Source organism: Mesoplodon mirus, assembly GCF_964341445.2.
Source record: "Mesoplodon mirus genome assembly, chromosome: 20".
Taxonomy (NCBI): Eukaryota; Metazoa; Chordata; class Mammalia; order Artiodactyla; family Ziphiidae; genus Mesoplodon; species Mesoplodon mirus.
Genome location: NC_138996.1, coordinates 2,470,040 through 2,489,419, shown reverse-complemented (window position 1 = coordinate 2,489,419; position 19,380 = coordinate 2,470,040).

The following is a 19,380-nucleotide window of genomic DNA, read 5'->3' as shown; positions in this document are numbered from 1 at the left end:
GGTTTAGGGGTATGTTTCGGGTTTGTGAACGGTAAAGTTTAGGGTACAGGTGAGGGTACAGAAAAGTGTTAGGCTCAGGTTACGTTTCAGGGCACGGATTAGTATTAGTGTACTGGTTAGGATTACGGTATGGGTTAGGGTAATGGGTAGGGTTGGGTTTAGGGTTAGGTTTAGGGCTATGGTTAGGGTTAGCGAAATGTAAGGTTTAGGTTACAGGTGATGGTCCAGAAACGTGTTAGGATCAGGGTACATGTTAGGGCACGGATTAGTGTTAGGGTACTGGTTAGGATTGGGTACACTTTAGGGAAAGGTTTAGGGATGGGGTAAGGTTTACGTTTAGGTCTAGGGTTAAGGATAGCAAACGGTATGGTTTAGGGTACAGGTGAGTGTACAGAAAAGTGTTACGGTCAGGGTCCCTGTTAGGGCACGTGTAGTGCTAGTGTATGGGTTAGGATTAGGGTACGGGTTAGGGAAATGTGTAGGGTTGAGGTTAGGGTTAAGTTTAGGGCTAGGGTTAGGGTTAGTGAACAGGTAAGTTTTATGGTACATGAGTGTACGGAAACGTGTTAGTGTCAAAGTACGTGTGAGGGCATTGCATAATTTTGGTGTACGGGTTAAGATTAGTGTACGGGTTAGGGTATGGTGTAGGGTTGGTGTTAGCATTATGTTTAGGGCTAAGGTTACGGTTAGCGAACCAGTAAGGTTTAGGGTACAGGTGAGGGTACGGAACACTTTTAGGGTCAGGGTATATGTTAGGACACCTGTTAGTGTTAGTGTACGTGTCAGGATTAGCGTAGAGTTTAGGGTAAGGTGTGGGGTTGTGGTTAGGTTTAGGTTTAGGGCTAGGCTTAGGGTTGGCGAACGGGTAAGTTTTAGGGTACAGTTGAGGGTACGGAAAAGCGTTTGTGTCAGGTTATGTGTTAGGAAACGTGTTAGTGTTAATGTGTGGTTAGGATTAGGGTATGGGTTAGGGTAATGGTTACGGTTGGCGTTAGGGTTAGGGATAGGCTTAGCGAACAGTTAAGGCTTATGGTACATGTGAGTGTATGGAGACGTGTTAGTGTCAAATTACGTGTGAGGGCATGGGTTAGTGTTAGTGTAGGGGTTAAAAATAGGGTACGGGTTAGAATAAGGTGTAGGGTTGGTGTTAGGGTTAGGTTTAAGTCTACAGTTAGGGTTAGCTAACGATTAGGTTTAGCGTACAGCTGAGGGTATGGAAAAGTGTTAGGGTCAGGGTACGTTTCAGGGCACTGGTTAGTGTTAGTGTACGGTTTAGGATTAGTGTATGGGTTAGGGTAAGATGTAGGGTTGGCGTTAGGGTTAGGTTTAGAGCTAGGGTTAGGGTTAGCGACCGGGTAATTTTTAGGTTACAGGGGAGGGTACGGAAATGTTTTAGGGTCAAAATACATATGCGGGAATGGGTTAGTGTTAGTTTAAGGTTTAAGATTAGTGTACGTGTTAGGGTAAGGTGTAGGGTTGGAGTTAGATTTAGCTTTAGGGCTAGGGTTAGGGTTAGCGAAATGTAAGGCTTAGGGTACAGGTGAGGGTACAGAAAAGTGTCACGGTCTGTGTACGTGTCAGGGCACGGATTAGTATTAGGGTACGGGTTAGGATTACAGTACGGATCAGGGTAAGGTGTAGGATTGGGGTTAGGGTTAGTGTTAGGGTTAGGGTTAGCGAATAGGTAATATTTAGGGTACAGGTAAGCATATGGAAACGAGTTAGGGTCAGGCTTGGTGTTAGGGCACAGGTTAGTGTTATTGTACGGATTAGGATTAGGGTATGGGTTAGGATTTTGTGTAGGGTTGTGGATAGTGTTAGGCTTAGACCTAGGGTAAGTGTTAGCGAACAGGTAAGGTTTACGGTACACAGGAGGGTACGGAAACGTGTTAGTGTCAAAGTACATGTGAGGGAATTGCTTAATTTTGGTGTATGGGTTAAGATCAGTGTATGGGTTAGGGTATGGTGTCAGGTTGGTGTTAGCGTTCTGTTTAGGGAAAGGGCTAGGTTTAGCGAACGGTAAGATTTAGGGTACTGGAGAGGATACGGAAAAGTGTTAGGGTCAGGGTACGTGTTAGGGCACGGGTTAGTGTTAGTGTACGGGTTAGGATTAGGGTATGGGTTAGGGAAAGGTGTAGGGTTGGGGTTATGTTTAGGTGTAGGGGTGGGGTTAGGGTTAGCGAATAGGTAACATTTAGGGTACAGGTGAGCTTATGGAAACAAGTTAGGGTCAGGGTTCATGTTAGGGCACAGGTTAGTGTTAGTGTATGGATTAGGGTACGGGTTAGGGTTAGGTGTAGGGTTGGGGTTAGGGTTAGGTTTACACATAGGGTTAGGGTTAGCGAATGGTAAGATTTAGGGTACAGGAGTGGGTATGGAAAAGTGTTAGGGTCAGGGTACGTGTTAGGGCATGGATTAGTGTTAGTGTATGGGTAAGGATTAGGGTACGGGTTAGGGAAATGGGTAGGGTTGGTGTTATGGTTAGGGTTAGGCCTACAGTTAGAGTTAGCAAACGGGTAAGGTTTACGGTACACGGGAGGGTACGGAAATGTGTTAGTGTCAAAGTACATGTGAGGGCATGGGTTCGTTTTTTGGTACGGGTTAAGTTTAGTGTACGGGTTAGGGTATGCTGTAAGGTTGGTGTTAGCGTTATGTTTAGGGCTAGGGTTAGGGTTAGTGAACGGTAAGGTTTTGGGTACAGGAGAGGATACGGAAAAGTGTTCGGGTCAAGGTACGTGTTAGGACATGGGTTAGTGATAGTGTATGATTTGGGATTAGGGTACGGGTTAGGGTAAGTAGTAGGGTTGGCGTTAGGGTTAGGGCTAGGGCTAGGGCTAGGGTTAGGGTTAGCGAATGGATAAGGTTTAGGGTACCGGTGAGGTTATGGAAAAGCGTTAGGGTCAGGGTACATGTCAGGGCATGGCTTATTAGTAGTATACTGGTTAGGATTAGGGTACGGTTTAGGTAAGGTTTAGGGTTGGGCTTAGGGTTAGCTTTATGGCTAGGGTTAGGGTTAGCCAAATGTCAGGTTTAGGGTACAGGTGATGGTACAGAAAAGTGTTAGGGTTTGTGTATGTGTTAGGACACGTGTCAGTGTTAGTGTATGGCTTAGGATTAGCTTACGGGTTAGGGTAAGGTGTACGGTTGGGGTTTCGTCTAGGTTTAGGGTTAGGGTTAGCGAACGGTAAGGTTTAGGGTACAGGTGAGGTTACGGAAAAGTGTTAGGGTCAGGGTACGTGTTAGGGCAGGGGTTAGTGTGGGTTTACAGGTTAGGATTAGGATACGGGTTAGGGTCATTGGTAGGGTTGGCGTTATGGTTAGTGTTAGGGGTAGGGTTAAGTTTAGTGAACGGGTAAGGTTTAGGTTACAGCTGACCATATGGAAATGTTTTATTGTCAAAGTACGTGTGTGGTATTGCGTTAGTGTTAGTGTATGGGTTAAGATTAGTGTATGTGTTAGGAGTAGGTTTGTAGTTAGGTTTAGGTTTGGGGCTACGGTTATGGTTAACAAATGGTAAAGTTTAGGGTTAGTGTTAGGGTTAGGGTTAGGGGTAGGGTTAGGGTAGGTGTTAGGGCACGAGTTAGTGTTAGTGTATGGGTTATGATTAGGGTATGGGTTAGGGTAAGGTGTAGGGTTGGGGTTAGGTTTAGGTTTAGGGCTAGTGTTAGGGTTAGCGAATAGGTAACATTAGAGTACAGGTGAGCGTATGGAAATGAGTTAGGGTCAGGGTTCGTGTTAGGGCACAGGTTAGTGTTAGTTTAAGGATTAGGATTAGTGTACATGTTAGAGTTAGGTGTAGGGTTGGGCTTGGGTTTAGGGTTAGGTTTAGACCTAGGGTTAGGGTTAGTGAATGGTAAGATTTAGGGTTCAGGCGTGGGTATGGAAAAGTGTAAGGGTCAGGGTAAATGTTAGGGCACGGATTAGTGTTAGTGTACGGGTTAGAATTAGGGTACGGGTTAGGCTAATGGATAGGGTTGGCGTTATGTTTAGTGTTAGGGCTAGGGTTAGGGTGAGCGAACGAGTAAGGTTTAGGTTACAGGTGAGGGTAAGGAAATGTTTTAGTGTCAAAGTAAGTGTGAGGGAATGGGTTAGTGTTAGTGTATGCATTAAGATTAGTGTACATGTTAGGGTAAGGTGTAGGGTTGTAGTTAGATTTAGCTTTAGGGCTAGGGTTAGGGTTAGCAAACGGTAAGATTTAGGGTACAGGAGAGAGTAGGGTAAAGAGTTAGAGGCAGGGTACGTGTCAGGGCATGGATTAGTGTTTGTGTACGGGATAGGATTAGGGTACGGTTTATGGTAAGGTGTTGGGTTGGTGTTAGGGCTTGGTTTAGGGGTATGTTTCGGGTTTGTGAACGGTAAAGTTTAGGGTACAGGTGAGGGTACAGAAAAGTGTTAGGCTCAGGTTACGTTTCAGGGCACGGATTAGTATTAGTGTACTGGTTAGGATTACGGTATGGGTTAGGGTAATGGGTAGGGTTGGGTTTAGGGTTAGGTTTAGGGCTATGGTTAGGGTTAGCGAAATGTAAGGTTTAGGTTACAGGTGATGGTCCAGAAACGTGTTAGGATCAGGGTACATGTTAGGGCACGGATTAGTGTTAGGGTACTGGTTAGGATTGGGTACACTTTAGGGAAAGGTTTAGGGATGGGGTAAGGTTTACGTTTAGGTCTAGGGTTAAGGATAGCAAACGGTATGGTTTAGGGTACAGGTGAGTGTACAGAAAAGTGTTATGGTCAGGGTACCTGTTAGGGCACGTGTAGTGCTAGTGTATGGGTTAGGATTAGGGTACGGGTTAGGGAAATGTGTAGGGTTGAGGTTAGGGTTAAGTTTAGGGCTAGGGTTAGGGTTAGCGAACAGGTAAGTTTTATGGTACATGAGTGTACGGAAACGTGTTAGTGTCAAAGTACGTGTGAGGGCATTGCATAATTTTGGTGTACGGGTTAAGATTAGTGTACGGGTTAGGGTATGGTGTAGGGTTGGTGTTAGCATTATGTTTAGGGCTAAGGTTACGGTTAGCGAACCAGTAAGGTTTAGGGTACAGGTGAGGGTACGGAACACTTTTAGGGTCAGGGTATATGTTAGGACACCTGTTAGTGTTAGTGTACGTGTCAGGATTAGCGTAGAGTTTAGGGTAAGGTGTGGGGTTGTGGTTAGGGTTAGGTTTAGGGCTAGGCTTAGGGTTGGCGAACGGGTAAGTTTTAGGGTACAGTTGAGGGTACGGAAAAGCGTTTGTGTCAGGTTATGTGTTAGGAAACGTGTTAGTGTTAATGTGTGGTTAGGATTAGGGTATGGGTTAGGGTAATGGTTAGGGTTGGCGTTAGGGTTAGGGATAGGCTTAGCGAACAGTTAAGGCTTATGGTACATGTGAGTGTATGGAGACGTGTTAGTGTCAAATTACGTGTGAGGGCATGGGTTAGTGTTAGTGTAGGGGTTAAAAATAGGGTACGGGTTAGAATAAGGTGTAGGGTTGGTGTTAGGGTTAGGTTTAAGTCTACAGTTAGGGTTAGCTAACGATTAGGTTTAGCGTACAGCTGAGGGTATGGAAAAGTGTTAGGGTCAGGGTACGTTTCAGGGCACTGGTTAGTGTTAGTGTACGGTTTAGGATTAGTGTATGGGTTAGGGTAAGATGTAGGGTTGGCGTTAGGGTTAGGTTTAGAGCTAGGGTTAGGGTTAGCGACCGGGTAATTTTTAGGTTACAGGGGAGGGTACGGAAATGTTTTAGGGTCAAAATACATATGCGGGAATGGGTTAGTGTTAGTTTAAGGTTTAAGATTAGTGTACGTGTTAGGGTAAGGTGTAGGTTTGGAGTTAGATTTAGCTTTAGGGCTAGGGTTAGGGTTAGCGAAATGTAAGGCTTAGGGTACAGGTGAGGGTACAGAAAAGTGTCACGGTCTGTGTACGTGTCAGGGCACGGATTAGTATTAGGGTACGGGTTAGGATTACAGTACGGATTAGGGTAAGGTGTAGGATTGGGGTTAGGGTTAGTGTTAGGGTTAGGGTTAGCGAATAGGTAATATTTAGGGTACAGGTAAGCATATGGAAACGAGTTAGGGTCAGGCTTGGTGTTAGGGCACAGGTTAGTGTTATTGTACGGATTAGGATTAGGGTATGGGTTAGGATTTTGTGTAGGGTTGTGGATAGTGTTAGGCTTAGACCTAGGGTAAGTGTTAGCGAACAGGTAAGGTTTACGGTACACAGGAGGGTACGGAAACGTGTTAGTGTCAAAGTACATGTGAGGGAATTGCTTAATTTTGGTGTATGGGTTAAGATCAGTGTATGGGTTAGGGTATGGTGTCAGGTTGGTGTTAGCGTTCTGTTTAGGGAAAGGGCTAGGTTTAGCGAACGGTAAGATTTAGGGTACTGGAGAGGATACGGAAAAGTGTTAGGGTCAGGGTACGTGTTAGGGCACGGGTTAGTGTTAGTGTACGGGTTAGGATTAGGGTATGGGTTAGGGAAAGGTGTAGGGTTGGGGTTATGTTTAGGTGTAGGGGTGGGGTTAGGGTTAGCGAATAGGTAACATTTAGGGTACAGGTGAGCTTATGGAAACAAGTTAGGGTCAGGGTTCATGTTAGGGCACAGGTTAGTGTTAGTGTATGGATTAGGGTACGGGTTAGGGTTAGGTGTAGGGTTGGGGTTAGGGTTAGGTTTAGACATAGGGTTAGGGTTAGCGAATGGTAAGATTTAGGGTACAGGAGTGGGTATGGAAAAGTGTTAGGGTCAGGGTACGTGTTAGGGCATGGATTAGTGTTAGTGTATGGGTAAGGATTAGGGTACGGGTTAGGGAAATGGGTAGGGTTGGTGTTATGGTTAGGGTTAGGCCTACAGTTAGAGTTAGCAAACGGGTAAGGTTTACGGTACACGGGAGGGTACGGAAATGTGTTAGTGTCAAAGTACATGTGAGGGCATGGGTTCGTTTTTTTGTACGGGTTAAGTTTAGTGTACGGGTTAGGGTATGCTGTAAGGTTGGTGTTAGCGTTATGTTTAGGGCTAGGGTTAGGGTTAGTGAACGGTAAGATTTTGGGTACAGGAGAGGATACGGAAAAGTGTTCGGGTCAAGGTACGTGTTAGGACATGGGTTAGTGATAGTGTATGGTTTGGGATTAGGGTACGGGTTAGGGTAAGTAGTAGGGTTGGCGTTAGGGTTAGGGCTAGGGCTAGGGCTAGGGTTAGGGTTAGCGAATGGATAAGGTTTAGGGTACCGGTGAGGTTATGGAAAAGCGTTAGGGTCAGGGTACATGTCAGGGCATGGCTTAGTAGTAGTATACTGGTTAGGATTAGGGTACGGTTTAGGTAAGGTTTAGGGTTGGGCTTAGGGTTAGCTTTATGGCTAGGGTTAGGGTTAGCCAAATGTCAGGTTTAGGGTACAGGTGATGGTACAGAAAAGTGTTAGGGTTTGTGTATGTGTTAGGACACGTGTCAGTGTTAGTGTATGGCTTAGGATTAGCTTACGGGTTAGGGTAAGGTGTACGGTTGGGGTTTCGTCTAGGTTTAGGGTTAGGGTTAGCGAACGGTAAGGTTTAGGGTACAGGTGAGGTTACGGAAAAGTGTTAGGGTCAGGGTACGTGTTAGGGCAGGGGTTAGTGTGGGTTTACAGGTTAGGATTAGGATACGGGTTAGGGTCATTGGTAGGGTTGGCGTTATGGTTAGTGTTAGGGGTAGGGTTAAGTTTAGTGAACGGGTAAGGTTTAGGTTACAGCTGACCATATGGAAATGTTTTATTGTCAAAGTACGTGTGTGGTATTGCGTTAGTGTTAGTGTATGGGTTAAGATTAGTGTATGTGTTAGGAGTAGGTTTGTAGTTAGGTTTAGGTTTGGGGCTACGGTTATGGTTAACAAATGGTAAAGTTTAGGGTTAGTGTTAGGGTTAGGGTTAGGGGTAGGGTTAGGGTAGGTGTTAGGGCACGAGTTAGTGTTAGTGTATGGGTTATGATTAGGGTATGGGTTAGGGTAAGGTGTAGGGTTGGGGTTAGGTTTAGGTTTAGGGCTAGTGTTAGGGTTAGCGAATAGGTAACATTAGAGTACAGGTGAGCGTATGGAAATGAGTTAGGGTCAGGGTTCGTGTTAGGGCACAGGTTAGTGTTAGTTTACGGATTAGGATTAGTGTACATGTTAGAGTTAGGTGTAGGGTTGGGCTTGGGTTTAGGGTTAGGTTTAGACCTAGGGTTAGGGTTAGTGAATGGTAAGATTTAGGGTTCAGGCGTGGGTATGGAAAAGTGTAAGGGTCAGGGTAAATGTTAGGGCACGGATTAGTGTTAGTGTACGGGTTAGAATTAGGGTACGGGTTAGGCTAATGGATAGGGTTGGCGTTATGTTTAGTGTTAGGGCTAGGGTTAGGGTGAGCGAACGAGTAAGGTTTAGGTTACAGGTGAGGGTAAGGAAATGTTTTAGTGTCAAAGTAAGTGTGAGGGAATGGGTTAGTGTTAGTGTATGCATTAAGATTAGTGTACATGTTAGGGTAAGGTGTAGGGTTGTAGTTAGATTTAGCTTTAGGGCTACGGTTAGGGTTAGCAAACGGTAAGATTTAGGGTACAGGAGAGAGTAGGGTAAAGAGTTAGAGGCAGGGTACGTGTCAGGGCATGGATTAGTGTTTGTGTACGGGATAGGATTAGGGTACGGTTTATGGTAAGGTGTTGGGTTGGTGTTAGGGCTTGGTTTAGGGGTATGTTTCGGGTTTGTGAACGGTAAAGTTTAGGGTACAGGTGAGGGTACAGAAAAGTGTTAGGCTCAGGTTACGTTTCAGGGCACGGATTAGTATTAGTGTACTGGTTAGGATTACGGTATGGGTTAGGGTAATGGGTAGGGTTGGGTTTAGGGTTAGGTTTAGGGCTATGGTTAGGGTTAGCGAAATGTAAGGTTTAGGTTACAGGTGATGGTCCAGAAACGTGTTAGGATCAGGGTACATGTTAGGGCACGGATTAGTGTTAGGGTACTGGTTAGGATTGGGTACACTTTAGGGAAAGGTTTAGGGATGGGGTAAGGTTTACGTTTAGGTCTAGGGTTAAGGATAGCAAACGGTATGGTTTAGGGTACAGGTGAGTGTACAGAAAAGTGTTACGGTCAGGGTCCCTGTTAGGGCACATGTAGTGCTAGTGTATGGGTTAGGATTAGGGTACGGGTTAGGGAAATGTGTAGGGTTGAGGTTAGGGTTAAGTTTAGGGCTAGGGTTAGGGTTAGTGAACAGGTAAGTTTTATGGTACATGAGTGTACGGAAACGTGTTAGTGTCAAAGTACGTGTGAGGGCATTGCATAATTTTGGTGTACGGGTTAAGATTAGTGTACGGGTTAGGGTATGGTGTAGGGTTGGTGTTAGCATTATGTTTAGGGCTAAGGTTACGGTTAGCGAACCAGTAAGGTTTAGGGTACAGGTGAGGGTACGGAACACTTTTAGGGTCAGGGTATATGTTAGGACACCTGTTAGTGTTAGTGTACGTGTCAGGATTAGCGTAGAGTTTAGGGTAAGGTGTGGGGTTGTGGTTAGGGTTAGGTTTAGGGCTAGGCTTAGGGTTGGCGAACGGGTAAGTTTTAGGGTACAGTTGAGGGTACGGAAAAGCGTTTGTGTCAGGTTATGTGTTAGGAAACGTGTTAGTGTTAATGTGTGGTTAGGATTAGGGTATGGGTTAGGGTAATGGTTACGGTTGGCGTTAGGGTTAGGGATAGGCTTAGCAAACAGTTAAGGCTTATGGTACATGTGAGTGTATGGAGACGTGTTAGTGTCAAATTACGTGTGAGGGCATGGGTTAGTGTTAGTGTAGGGGTTAAAAATAGGGTACGGGTTAGAATAAGGTGTAGGGTTGGTGTTAGGGTTAGGTTTAAGTCTACAGTTAGGGTTAGCTAACGATTAGGTTTAGCGTACAGCTGAGGGTATGGAAAAGTGTTAGGGTCAGGGTACGTTTCAGGGCACTGGTTAGTGTTAGTGTACGGTTTAGGATTAGTGTATGGGTTAGGGTAAGATGTAGGGTTGGCGTTAGGGTTAGGTTTAGAGCTAGGGTTAGGGTTAGCGACCGGGTAATTTTTAGGTTACAGGGGAGGGTACGGAAATGTTTTAGGGTCAAAATACATATGCGGGAATGGGTTAGTGTTAGTTTAAGGTTTAAGATTAGTGTACGTGTTAGGGTAAGGTGTAGGGTTGGAGTTAGATTTAGCTTTAGGGCTAGGGTTAGGGTTAGCGAAATGTAAGGCTTAGGGTACAGGTGAGGGTACAGAAAAGTGTTACGGTCTGTGTACGTGTCAGGGCACGGAATAGTATTAGGGTACGGGTTAGGATTACAGTACGGATCAGGGTAAGGTGTAGGATTGGGGTTAGGGTTAGTGTTAGGGTTAGGGTTAGCGAATAGGTAATATTTAGGGTACAGGTAAGCATATGGAAACGAGTTAGGGTCAGGCTTGGTGTTAGGGCACAGGTTAGTGTTATTGTACGGATTAGGATTAGGGTATGGGTTAGGATTTTGTGTAGGGTTGTGGATAGTGTTAGGCTTAGACCTAGGGTAAGTGTTAGCGAACAGGTAAGGTTTACGGTACACAGGAGGGTACGGAAACGTGTTAGTGTCAAAGTACATGTGAGGGAATTGCTTAATTTTGGTGTATGGGTTAAGATCAGTGTATGGGTTAGGGTATGGTGTCAGGTTGGTGTTAGCGTTCTGTTTAGGGAAAGGGCTAGGTTTAGCGAACGGTAAGATTTAGGGTACTGGAGAGGATACGGAAAAGTGTTAGGGTCAGGGTACGTGTTAGGGCACGGGTTAGTGTTAGTGTACGGGTTAGGATTAGGGTATGGGTTAGGGAAAGGTGTAGGGTTGGGGTTATGTTTAGGTGTAGGGGTGGGGTTAGGGTTAGCGAATAGGTAACATTTAGGGTACAGGTGAGCTTATGGAAACAAGTTAGGGTCAGGGTTCATGTTAGGGCACAGGTTAGTGTTAGTGTATGGATTAGGGTACGGGTTAGGGTTAGGTGTAGGGTTGGGGTTAGGGTTAGGTTTAGACATAGGGTTAGGGTTAGCGAATGGTAAGATTTAGGGTACAGGAGTGGGTATGGAAAAGTGTTAGGGTCAGGGTACGTGTTAGGGCATGGATTAGTGTTAGTGTATGGGTAAGGATTAGGGTACGGGTTAGGGAAATGGGTAGGGTTGGTGTTATGGTTAGGGTTAGGCCTACAGTTAGAGTTAGCAAACGGGTAAGGTTTACGGTACACGGGAGGGTACGGAAATGTGTTAGTGTCAAAGTACATGTGAGGGCATGGGTTCGTTTTTTTGTACGGGTTAAGTTTAGTGTACGGGTTAGGGTATGCTGTAAGGTTGGTGTTAGCGTTATGTTTAGGGCTAGGGTTAGGGTTAGTGAACGGTAAGATTTTGGGTACAGGAGAGGATACGGAAAAGTGTTCGGGTCAAGGTACGTGTTAGGACATGGGTTAGTGATAGTGTATGGTTTGGGATTAGGGTACGGGTTAGGGTAAGTAGTAGGGTTGGCGTTAGGGTTAGGGCTAGGGCTAGGGCTAGGGTTAGGGTTAGCGAATGGATAAGGTTTAGGGTACCGGTGAGGTTATGGAAAAGCGTTAGGGTCAGGGTACATGTCAGGGCATGGCTTAGTAGTAGTATACTGGTTAGGATTAGGGTACGGTTTAGGTAAGGTTTAGGGTTGGGCTTAGGGTTAGCTTTATGGCTAGGGTTAGGGTTAGCCAAATGTCAGGTTTAGGGTACAGGTGATGGTACAGAAAAGTGTTAGGGTTTGTGTATGTGTTAGGACACGTGTCAGTGTTAGTGTATGGCTTAGGATTAGCTTACGGGTTAGGGTAAGGTGTACGGTTGGGGTTTCGTCTAGGTTTAGGGTTAGGGTTAGCGAACGGTAAGGTTTAGGGTACAGGTGAGGTTACGGAAAAGTGTTAGGGTCAGGGTACGTGTTAGGGCAGGGGTTAGTGTGGGTTTACAGGTTAGGATTAGGATACGGGTTAGGGTCATTGGTAGGGTTGGCGTTATGGTTAGTGTTAGGGGTAGGGTTAAGTTTAGTGAACGGGTAAGGTTTAGGTTACAGCTGACCATATGGAAATGTTTTATTGTCAAAGTACGTGTGTGGTATTGCGTTAGTGTTAGTGTATGGGTTAAGATTAGTGTATGTGTTAGGAGTAGGTTTGTAGTTAGGTTTAGGTTTGGGGCTACGGTTATGGTTAACAAATGGTAAAGTTTAGGGTTAGTGTTAGGGTTAGGGTTAGGGGTAGGGTTAGGGTAGGTGTTAGGGCACGAGTTAGTGTTAGTGTATGGGTTATGATTAGGGTATGGGTTAGGGTAAGGTGTAGGGTTGGGGTTAGGTTTCGGTTTAGGGCTAGTGTTAGGGTTAGCGAATAGGTAACATTAGAGTACAGGTGAGCGTATGGAAATGAGTTAGGGTCAGGGTTCGTGTTAGGGCACAGGTTAGTGTTAGTTTACGGATTAGGATTAGTGTACATGTTAGAGTTAGGTGTAGGGTTGGGCTTGGGTTTAGGGTTAGGTTTAGACCTAGGGTTAGGGTTAGTGAATGGTAAGATTTAGGGTTCAGGCGTGGGTATGGAAAAGTGTAAGGGTCAGGGTAAATGTTAGGGCACGGATTAGTGTTAGTGTACGGGTTAGAATTAGGGTACGGGTTAGGCTAATGGATAGGGTTGGCGTTATGTTTAGTGTTAGGGCTAGGGTTAGGGTGAGCGAACGAGTAAGGTTTAGGTTACAGGTGAGGGTAAGGAAATGTTTTAGTGTCAAAGTAAGTGTGAGGGAATGGGTTAGTGTTAGTGTATGCATTAAGATTAGTGTACATGTTAGGGTAAGGTGTAGGGTTGTAGTTAGATTTAGCTTTAGGGCTACGGTTAGGGTTAGCAAACGGTAAGATTTAGGGTACAGGAGAGAGTAGGGTAAAGAGTTAGAGGCAGGGTACGTGTCAGGGCATGGATTAGTGTTTGTGTACGGGATAGGATTAGGGTACGGTTTATGGTAAGGTGTTGGGTTGGTGTTAGGGCTTGGTTTAGGGGTATGTTTCGGGTTTGTGAACGGTAAAGTTTAGGGTACAGGTGAGGGTACAGAAAAGTGTTAGGCTCAGGTTACGTTTCAGGGCACGGATTAGTATTAGTGTACTGGTTAGGATTACGGTATGGGTTAGGGTAATGGGTAGGGTTGGGTTTAGGGTTAGGTTTAGGGCTATGGTTAGGGTTAGCGAAATGTAAGGTTTAGGTTACAGGTGATGGTCCAGAAACGTGTTAGGATCAGGGTACATGTTAGGGCACGGATTAGTGTTAGGGTACTGGTTAGGATTGGGTACACTTTAGGGAAAGGTTTAGGGATGGGGTAAGGTTTACGTTTAGGTCTAGGGTTAAGGATAGCAAACGGTATGGTTTAGGGTACAGGTGAGTGTACAGAAAAGTGTTACGGTCAGGGTCCCTGTTAGGGCACATGTAGTGCTAGTGTATGGGTTAGGATTAGGGTACGGGTTAGGGAAATGTGTAGGGTTGAGGTTAGGGTTAAGTTTAGGGCTAGGGTTAGGGTTAGTGAACAGGTAAGTTTTATGGTACATGAGTGTACGGAAACGTGTTAGTGTCAAAGTACGTGTGAGGGCATTGCATAATTTTGGTGTACGGGTTAAGATTAGTGTACGGGTTAGGGTATGGTGTAGGGTTGGTGTTAGCATTATGTTTAGGGCTAAGGTTACGGTTAGCGAACCAGTAAGGTTTAGGGTACAGGTGAGGGTACGGAACACTTTTAGGGTCAGGGTATATGTTAGGACACCTGTTAGTGTTAGTGTACGTGTCAGGATTAGCGTAGAGTTTAGGGTAAGGTGTGGGGTTGTGGTTAGGGTTAGGTTTAGGGCTAGGCTTAGGGTTGGCGAACGGGTAAGTTTTAGGGTACAGTTGAGGGTACGGAAAAGCGTTTGTGTCAGGTTATGTGTTAGGAAACGTGTTAGTGTTAATGTGTGGTTAGGATTAGGGTATGGGTTAGGGTAATGGTTACGGTTGGCGTTAGGGTTAGGGATAGGCTTAGCAAACAGTTAAGGCTTATGGTACATGTGAGTGTATGGAGACGTGTTAGTGTCAAATTACGTGTGAGGGCATGGGTTAGTGTTAGTGTAGGGGTTAAAAATAGGGTACGGGTTAGAATAAGGTGTAGGGTTGGTGTTAGGGTTAGGTTTAAGTCTACAGTTAGGGTTAGCTAACGATTAGGTTTAGCGTACAGCTGAGGGTATGGAAAAGTGTTAGGGTCAGGGTACGTTTCAGGGCACTGGTTAGTGTTAGTGTACGGTTTAGGATTAGTGTATGGGTTAGGGTAAGATGTAGGGTTGGCGTTAGGGTTAGGTTTAGAGCTAGGGTTAGGGTTAGCGACCGGGTAATTTTTAGGTTACAGGGGAGGGTACGGAAATGTTTTAGGGTCAAAATACATATGCGGGAATGGGTTAGTGTTAGTTTAAGGTTTAAGATTAGTGTACGTGTTAGGGTAAGGTGTAGGGTTGGAGTTAGATTTAGCTTTAGGGCTAGGGTTAGGGTTAGCGAAATGTAAGGCTTAGGGTACAGGTGAGGGTACAGAAAAGTGTTACGGTCTGTGTACGTGTCAGGGCACGGAATAGTATTAGGGTACGGGTTAGGATTACAGTACGGATCAGGGTAAGGTGTAGGATTGGGGTTAGGGTTAGTGTTAGGGTTAGGGTTAGCGAATAGGTAATATTTAGGGTACAGGTAAGCATATGGAAACGAGTTAGGGTCAGGCTTGGTGTTAGGGCACAGGTTAGTGTTATTGTACGGATTAGGATTAGGGTATGGGTTAGGATTTTGTGTAGGGTTGTGGATAGTGTTAGGCTTAGACCTAGGGTAAGTGTTAGCGAACAGGTAAGGTTTACGGTACACAGGAGGGTACGGAAACGTGTTAGTGTCAAAGTACATGTGAGGGAATTGCTTAATTTTGGTGTATGGGTTAAGATCAGTGTATGGGTTAGGGTATGGTGTCAGGTTGGTGTTAGCGTTCTGTTTAGGGAAAGGGCTAGGTTTAGCGAACGGTAAGATTTAGGGTACTGGAGAGGATACGGAAAAGTGTTAGGGTCAGGGTACGTGTTAGGGCACGGGTTAGTGTTAGTGTACGGGTTAGGATTAGGGTATGGGTTAGGGAAAGGTGTAGGGTTGGGGTTATGTTTAGGTGTAGGGGTGGGGTTAGGGTTAGCGAATAGGTAACATTTAGGGTACAGGTGAGCTTATGGAAACAAGTTAGGGTCAGGGTTCATGTTAGGGCACAGGTTAGTGTTAGTGTATGGATTAGGGTACGGGTTAGGGTTAGGTGTAGGGTTGGGGTTAGGGTTAGGTTTAGACATAGGGTTAGGGTTAGCGAATGGTAAGATTTAGGGTACAGGAGTGGGTATGGAAAAGTGTTAGGGTCAGGGTACGTGTTAGGGCATGGATTAGTGTTAGTGTATGGGTAAGGATTAGGGTACGGGTTAGGGAAATGGGTAGGGTTGGTGTTATGGTTAGGGTTAGGCCTACAGTTAGAGTTAGCAAACGGGTAAGGTTTACGGTACACGGGAGGGTACGGAAATGTGTTAGTGTCAAAGTACATGTGAGGGCATGGGTTCGTTTTTTGGTACGGGTTAAGTTTAGTGTACGGGTTAGGGTATGCTGTAAGGTTGGTGTTAGCGTTATGTTTAGGGCTAGGGTTAGGGTTAGTGAACGGTAAGATTTTGGGTACAGGAGAGGATACGGAAAAGTGTTCGGGTCAAGGTACGTGTTAGGACATGGGTTAGTGATAGTGTATGGGTTGGGATTAGGGTACGGGTTAGGGTAAGTAGTAGGGTTGGCGTTAGGGTTAGGGCTAGGGCTAGTGTTAGGGTTAGCGAATGGGTAAGGTTTAGGGTACCGGTGAGGTTATGGAAAAGCGTTAGGGTCAGGGTACATGTCAGGGCATGGCTTAGTAGTAGTATACTGGTTAGGATTAGGGTACGGTTTAGGTAAGGTTTAGGGTTGGGCTTAGGGTTAGCTTTATGGCTAGGGTTAGGGTTAGCCAAATGTCAGGTTTAGGGTACAGGTGATGGTACAGAAAAGTGTTAGGGTTTGTGTATGTGTTAGGACACGTGTCAGTGTTAGTGTATGGCTTAGGATTAGCTTACGGGTTAGGGTAAGGTGTACGGTTGGGGTTTCGTCTAGGTTTAGGGTTAGGGTTAGCGAACGGTAAGGTTTAGGGTACAGGTGAGGTTACGGAAAAGTGTTAGGGTCAGGGTACGTGTTAGGGCAGGGGTTAGTGTGGGTTTACAGGTTAGGATTAGGATACGGGTTAGGGTCATTGGTAGGGTTGGCGTTATGGTTAGTGTTAGGGGTAGGGTTAAGTTTAGTGAACGGGTAAGGTTTAGGTTACAGCTGACCATATGGAAATGTTTTATTGTCAAAGTACGTGTGTGGTATTGCGTTAGTGTTAGTGTATGGGTTAAGATTAGTGTATGTGTTAGGAGTAGGTTTGTAGTTAGGTTTAGGTTTGGGGCTACGGTTATGGTTAACAAATGGTAAAGTTTAGGGTTAGTGTTAGGGTTAGGGTTAGGGGTAGGGTTAGGGTAGGTGTTAGGGCACGAGTTAGTGTTAGTGTATGGGTTATGATTAGGGTATGGGTTAGGGTAAGGTGTAGGGTTGGGGTTAGGTTTAGGTTTAGGGCTAGTGTTAGGGTTAGCGAATAGGTAACATTAGAGTACAGGTGAGCGTATGGAAATGAGTTAGGGTCAGGGTTCGTGTTAGGGCACAGGTTAGTGTTAGTTTACGGATTAGGATTAGTGTACATGTTAGAGTTAGGTGTAGGGTTGGGCTTGGGTTTAGGGTTAGGTTTAGACCTAGGGTTAGGGTTAGTGAATGGTAAGATTTAGGGTTCAGGCGTGGGTATGGAAAAGTGTAAGGGTCAGGGTAAATGTTAGGGCACGGATTAGTGTTAGTGTACGGGTTAGAATTAGGGTACGGGTTAGGCTAATGGATAGGGTTGGCGTTATGTTTAGTGTTAGGGCTAGGGTTAGGGTGAGCGAACGAGTAAGGTTTAGGTTACAGGTGAGGGTAAGGAAATGTTTTAGTGTCAAAGTAAGTGTGAGGGAATGGGTTAGTGTTAGTGTATGCATTAAGATTAGTGTACATGTTAGGGTAAGGTGTAGGGTTGTAGTTAGATTTAGCTTTAGGGCTAGGGTTAGGGTTAGCAAACGGTAAGATTTAGGGTACAGGAGAGAGTAGGGTAAAGAGTTAGAGGCAGGGTACGTGTCAGGGCATGGATTAGTGTTTGTGTACGGGATAGGATTAGGGTACGGTTTATGGTAAGGAGTTGGGTTGGTGTTAGGGCTTGGTTTAGGGGTATGTTTCGGGTTTGTGAACGGTAAAGTTTAGGGTACAGGTGAGGGTACAGAAAAGTGTTAGGCTCAGGTTACGTTTCAGGGCACGGATTAGTATTAGTGTACTGGTTAGGATTACGGTATGGGTTAGGGTAATGGGTAGGGTTGGGTTTAGGGTTAGGTTTAGGGCTATGGTTAGGGTTAGCGAAATGTAAGGTTTAGGTTACAGGTGATGGTCCAGAAACGTGTTAGGATCAGGGTACATGTTAGGGCACGGATTAGTGTTAGGGTACTGGTTAGGATTGGGTACACTTTAGGGAAAGGTTTAGGGATGGGGTAAGGTTTACGTTTAGGTCTAGGGTTAAGGATAGCAAACGGTATGGTTTAGGGTACAGGTGAGTGTACAGAAAAGTGTTACGGTCAGGGTCCCTGTTAGGGCACGTGTAGTGCTAGTGTATGGGTTAGGATTAGGGTACGGGTTAGGGAAATGTGTAGGGTTGAGGTTAGGGTTAAGTTTAGGGCTAGGGTTAGGGTTAGCGAACAGGTAAGTTTTATGGTACATGAGTGTACGGAAACGTGTTAGTGTCAAAGTACGTGTGAGGGCATTGCATAATTTTGGTGTACGGGTTAAGATTAGTGTACGGGTTAGGGTATGGTGTAGGGTTGGTGTTAGCATTATGTTTAGGGCTAAGGTTACGGTTAGCGAACCAGTAAGGTTTAGGGTACAGGTGAGGGTACGGAACACTTTTAGGGTCAGGGTATATGTTAGGACACCTGTTAGTGTTAGTGTACGTGTCAGGATTAGCATAGAGTTTAGGGTAAGGTGTGGGGTTGTGGTTAGGGTTAGGTTTAGGGCTAGGCTTAGGGTTGGCGAACGGGTAAGTTTTAGGGTACAGTTGAGGGTACGGAAAAGCGTTTGTGTCAGGTTATGTGTTAGGAAACGTGTTAGTGTTAATGTGTGGTTAGGATTAGGGTATGGGTTAGGGTAATGGTTACGGTTGGCGTTAGGGTTAGGGATAGGCTTAGCAAACAGTTAAGGCTTATGGTACATGTGAGTGTATGGAGACGTGTTAGTGTCAAATTACGTGTGAGGGCATGGGTTAGTGTTAGTGTAGGGGTTAAAAATAGGGTACGGGTTAGAATAAGGTGTAGGGTTGGTGTTAGGGTTAGGTTTAAGTCTACAGTTAGGGTTAGCTAACGATTAGGTTTAGCGTACAGCTGAGGGTATGGAAAAGTGTTAGGGTCAGGGTACGTTTCAGGGCACTGGTTAGTGTTAGTGTACGGTTTAGGATTAGTGTATGGGTTAGGGTAAGATGTAGGGTTGGCGTTAGGGTTAGGTTTAGAGCTAGGGTTAGGGTTAGCGACCGGGTAATTTTTAGGTTACAGGGGAGGGTACGGAAATGTTTTAGGGTCAAAATACATATGCGGGAATGGGTTAGTGTTAGTTTAAGGTTTAAGATTAGTGTACGTGTTAGGGTAAGGTGTAGGGTTGGAGTTAGATTTAGCTTTAGGGCTAGGGTTAGGGTTAGCGAAATGTAAGGCTTAGGGTACAGGTGAGGGTACAGAAAAGTGTTACGGTCTGTGTACGTGTCAGGGCACGGAATAGTATTAGGGTACGGGTTAGGATTACAGTACGGATCAGGGTAAGGTGTAGGATTGGGGTTAGGGTTAGTGTTAGGGTTAGGGTTAGCGAATAGGTAATATTTAGGGTACAGGTAAGCATATGGAAACGAGTTAGGGTCAGGCTTGGTGTTAGGGCACAGGTTAGTGTTATTGTACGGATTAGGATTAGGGTATGGGTTAGGATTTTGTGTAGGGTTGTGGATAGTGTTAGGCTTAGACCTAGGGTAAGTGTTAGCGAACAGGTAAGGTTTACGGTACACAGGAGGGTACGGAAACGTGTTAGTGTCAAAGTACATGTGAGGGAATTGCTTAATTTTGGTGTATGGGTTAAGATCAGTGTATGGGTTAGGGTATGGTGTCAGGTTGGTGTTAGCGTTCTGTTTAGGGAAAGGGCTAGGTTTAGCGAACGGTAAGATTTAGGGTACTGGAGAGGATACGGAAAAGTGTTAGGGTCAGGGTACGTGTTAGGGCACGGGTTAG